The 5,244-nt window shown below is 44.4% G+C and overlaps 1 pseudogene; it reads right to left on the reverse strand.

Moving 5' to 3' along the window:
* The window catches only part of LOC115871256, a 1,123-nt pseudogene extending 436 nt beyond the window's left edge, over positions 1 to 687 (reverse strand).
* Between the last annotated feature and the right edge of the window lie 4,557 nt (positions 688 to 5,244).

Raw genomic sequence — 5,244 nt, forward strand, 5'->3', positions numbered from 1 at the left:
TCCCTCTTTCCTACCCACTCTCCCTTTACCCTCCCTGTTTCGCCACTCACACCACTGGTCCTGTAGGGCTCATCCGCCCTGGATTCCCTGGATTTTCAGTTCCTATCGATATAAATCTTTATCCATATAAATCCACAGATCAAATGAGCAAGAAACTTCCAACAATGGCAGTTACTGTGGCTGTGATCCATCTTTTCACTGCAAGAATGTCATCTTGGATGGCTTTGGGATGTCTCTCTGGGCACGGTGTCATCTGGTGCAGTCTTGTCACATGCAATGTCAAACTGCCATCTTTCCAGAGCCGCCCACTTTCCACATTCGGTGCAGATGACCACTGCCGGCTTCTGCATTGAACCCTATATGAACAATCTGTCAGCTGCGCACCACCTGGCATAGGGCCTTCATGAGCTCCAGGTCAGCAGTCGTAAGCCCAGTGAGGCCATCTTTTCCCTCGAGGAAAGGTTTCAGGAGGCACGCCACGCTGACGTGAAATGCTGTTCATCGCGAAGGAGAACTCGGCTGCAGTTTCAGCACCCCACAGAGGGTGATGTCCTGCTCCCCGGTGAGCTGCGGGTCACAGCTAGACCCACAGACACAGGTGCGTGCTTTCACTGGGTAGATAGGAACCGTGATGGCTCTGCCAGCAGCCCCTTGTCCCCGTTCCCAGTGCTGTTCTTTAGGTCTCATGTAGTCGAATGTTTGAGGAGCACGCTCCTCTCTTCAAGGAAAGTATTGCTCACTGTATACGCCTGTCGATTGTCTGGCTGAACGGTGATTTTCTGAAACTGCATTTAGTTTTGTGCAGGGTGTCTAGGAAACATAGTCTTGGGTGTCCCGCCAGTCTCTGCCAGACTGATAGGTCTTCTTTATTATTATTATTTGTTATTGTTTGAAATGAGCTGGTTCTTCACCAGACTTCGATTCCATTTCAGTTCTACTGTTCCTCCTTTTGTCTTTCAGCCACTCAACTCAGACCACTGCTTAGGTTGGAGAGCTAAGGAATCTGGAGGGTGAGTCTGATCTTTTACAGAATATGACTTTTGATCTACATTCTCTCTCCCTCATTCAGGATTTCTATTGTGATCGGGGCTACATTGGTCAGCAGTGGTAGCCAGGTACCATCTGTTGGGGTCTCAAGCTTGTGGAGACGGTGAGGCAGGGGGTCCATTAGTTCTTCTGACTCGTTGTGTTTCCAAAAGTCAAGTTTTGGGTTTCTTCAGTATACCTTACTCTGGATGAGAAGAGGCCAACAGGTGCATCTCAAGTGACTGCTCGCAAGTTTGTAAGAGCCCAGGCCTGCTCCGAAGCAGGATGCAGAACATTTGTGCTTCCTGGACTCTGGGATGACACTTGATCTTGGCACGCCACGGTGCTGTCTCTTAGCCTTCAAGCCCAGGAACTCGGTCATTGAGGTGTTTGCTCTGGCTAAGGAGCTTCCCAGACGGTGCCTCCTGTTATATCCAAACATCTGTGAAGAAATATCTGCTGCCAAACCAATGCAGGCACATGGTTGTATTTCCAGTCACCACCCTACACCTGTTTAGTTTACACATCTACCTGGGTGTCTGGTGGTTAACGATTGTCCGTGACGACTCTTGCTGCAGGTTTATACATGTAACTGCACACACAGGGGTTGCTTTTCCGTGCTGCTGACCTCTCAGGTGCTTTCTCTGCCTTTACCAGTTGAGACTGACTTCCCCGGTGCTGGAGACTGTCTTTCCCTTCAAAAAAGTTCACATTCACCTACTATCTAGATACATGTTTTCCTGCTCTCCCCTCCTTTCCAGCAGAAATACTAAAGACTATTTCTTCCTTTGTGAAAATGTTTTCTTAACTATTTATTAGTGTGGTCTCATTCAATATTTACTTATTGAAGGTTACTTTTGCAATTTCACCCGTCACCACACCTACCAGGTACATTCAGGTTGTGTGATGTTTTGCAGCGTTTTGAAATTACGCCTACGAGTTACATCATATTTCAGTGTGTTCATGTACCAGTCTGTTTGTCCTTGCATCCATTTGGGCACCCAGTTTGTGTCTGTCATTTTTCCTCTTGTGAATAGTGCGGCAATGATCATGGGTGTGCGCATGTGTGTTTATATCATGGCTCTTCTTGTTCTAGTATAGAAGAGGAGGTTTCAAGAGGTCTAGGGAAAATTCCATGATTTTTTCATTCCATTTTCCCACAAATCTCTGAAAGCCTCCTCATATAGTCAAAGTGTAGAACTGTTGGATGCTGTGGCATTTCTATTTCTAGCTTTTTGAGGAACTGTCATGCTATCTTCCACGTGGTTGCACCATTTTGTTCTCACCAACAGTGGAGGAGAGTTCCAGTATCTCCATAGTCTGGCCAGCATTTGTTGGTTTTGGGTTTTGGTTTTTGATCAGTGCCATAATTGCTGGAATGTGATAATATCTCATCATCGTTTTTATTTTCATCTCTCTCAAGGATAAAGAGCAGCAAAAAAAAAAAGAGTCGGGGGGCCTCAATGAGATGGATTGACACAGTGGCTGCAACAATGACCACCTCAAACATAGCAACAACTGGGAGGAGGGCACAGGATGGGGAAGTGTTTCGTTCCACTGTTAACATGTTCACCCTGAGATGGAACCAACTCAGAGGCACCTAACAACAACAACAACAACAACAACAACAAGGGCTGAACATACGGAGAATCTCTTCCTGTATTTGTTAGCCATCTGATTTCTTTCTTTGCTGATGTTAATTTTTAAATGGAACAGTTTGTCGTTTTATTGTTGATGCACTGCCATTTTCTATGAATTTTAGAAATCAATTCACTCTCATGTGTACCATCGTCAAGCATATTTCCTCAGTCTACAGGTTCTATTTTTATTCTTTTGGAGAAGATTTTGATGCATGCACATATTGAACTTTCTGGAAGTCCCAATTGTGTAGTTTATCTTCTGTGGCTTTTGCATTTTCAGTTGTTTAGATAAACAATTTTTGCAAGTTTTTAGGGCCCTTAATTTTTCTGTTTTTTTTTCCTTTCAAGATCTTGATTGTTTTAGGTTTTACAGCTAGGTCCTTGATCCATGTAGATTTATTTTAATATATGGTATGAAGTTTAGATTCTGTTACTTTTTTCTGTAGATAGATACCAAAGTTTACCAATACCATTATAGCTTAATTGTGCCAGATCCCAGACGTTATTTTTAGCTTTATTTTGTAAAGGTTTTATGTGGATGATGTTGACATGTATCTTTATTTCAAGTTGTTGGCTAACATTATTGATTCTCTAACCAAAAGACAACATTTAATATTTCTTAAAAGTATTACCTGGATTTTGCTAATTTCCTTAGTGCTTGCTTGTCTGAAAATGTCTTAATTTCACCAGAATTTTTTTGAAAGACAATTTTTCTGGATTTATAATTTTGGGTTGGCAATTCTTTTTCTTCAAGATTTTATACATGTCTCCTAATGCCTTCTTGTTTGACCAGTTTCTAAGGAGAAATCAGGTCTCGCTAGTATCAGTCCCCCGTTGCAGATGAAGAGGAGTCTTGCTGGCATGGTGAGTTACTTCCTGGGCTGCTAACAGCAAGGCCACCGGCTTTGAATCCACCAGCTGCTCCACAGGAGAAAGATGGTTCAGTCCAGATTCTTCTTGATATTTATGAGGATGCCTTCTGTAAGTTTTAAAATTCCTTATCAGATAGCTCCAGTCACATGTATTCCTCTGGAATGTTTTCTGCCTTTGTATTTTGTGAATTTGCTTGAGTTATCGTGCCCTGTATCTTTATGTGCTTTCCTGTCCTCTGCTATCTATGAGAACTCTAGGCGTTGTTTTATTTGTGAATTGATTATTTCTCTTCTTTTGATAGATTCAGGTGACGGACCAGGTGGACTTCACGGATCACTCATCTGGTGGCACAGGGGGGCTCACCGACTGTCTCTGAGTGAGCAAGGAAATGGCAGGAAAGGAGTGTCCCTGTGTTGCTGTCTCAGTGTGCGAGGCAGCTGAAAGTGGGCTGGGTGGGCCACGGAGATGGCCTGTCATTTGTGAAGTGAAAGGAGTGCTCTCCATCCTTTGCTGGTTGGGGATAGCCAGCAGGCATGGAGGATAGCAGGAGTCAGGGAACTCTGAAACACTGCTCTGCCTCGAGGGGAGGGGAGAAGGTAATAGGATATCACAGACTGCTTTTCGCACATGGCAGTTCAGGTGGGGCTCACCTAAGGGTGGGCTGGGCACCTGGAAGCATGGGAATAGTCCATGGCTACTTGAGGTCGTGTGGTGATTATGATGGGTTTGGGCCAGGGCGGGGGTGGTTCATAGCATAAGAACACTCCATTGCCATTGGCAAGTAAGGGTATTGCGAAAGGTTTGATGCCAACTTGGGTAGACCAGGATTCTCTCATGATAGTATGTACCATAGTGTGGTCAACTCCGTGATGGGATGTTCTGTGAAGCAGCTGGGCAGTTGTGGAAAGAATAAGGTCCAGTAATCTGGTCACATTTGTATTTTTTAAAAATCATTTGATTGGGGCTCATACAACGCCTATCACAATCCATATATACATCCATTGTGTCAAGCACATTGATACATTTGTTGCCCTCATCATTCTCAAAATATTTGCTTTCTACTTGAGCCCTTGGCATCAGTTCCTCATTTTCCCCCTCCCTCTCCACTTCCCCCTCCCTCATGAGCCTTTGATAATTTATAAGTTATTATTATTTTGTCATATCTTACACTGTCCGATGTCTCCCCTAACCCACTTTTCTGTTGTTTGTCCCCCAGAGAGGAGGTTATATGTAGATCCTTGTAATAGGGTCCCCCTTTCTATCCCACCCTGACTCCACCCTCCCAGTATAGTCACTCTCACCACTGGTCCTGAGGGGTTCATCTGTCCTGGATTCCCTGTGTTTCTAGTTCCTATCTGTACCAGTGTACATCTTCTCATCTAGCCGGATTTGTAAGGTAGAATTGGGATTATGATCGTTGGGGGGAGGAAGCATTTAAGAACTAGAGGAAAGTTGTATGTTTCATCATTGCTACACTGCATCCTGACTGGCTCATCTCCTTCCTGGGACTCTTCTGTAAGGGAATGTCCAGTTGGGTGTGGGAGGCCTGGTAGGGCATGATCAAGGGTAATGTAACAAAGAGGAAGTGCTGAAACCCCGGTGGAACTGAGCATGATAGTGGGACAGTAGGAAAGTCAAGGGAAACGGAGGAAAGAGCTTGGAGGCAAAGGGCATTTATAGAGGTCTAGATAAAGACATGTACATA

The sequence above is a fragment of the Echinops telfairi genome, unplaced genomic scaffold, assembly GCF_000313985.2.
Source record: "Echinops telfairi isolate 266 unplaced genomic scaffold, ASM31398v2 ScPeMD7_4225;HRSCAF=4972, whole genome shotgun sequence".
NCBI lineage: Eukaryota > Metazoa > Chordata > Mammalia > Afrosoricida > Tenrecidae > Echinops > Echinops telfairi.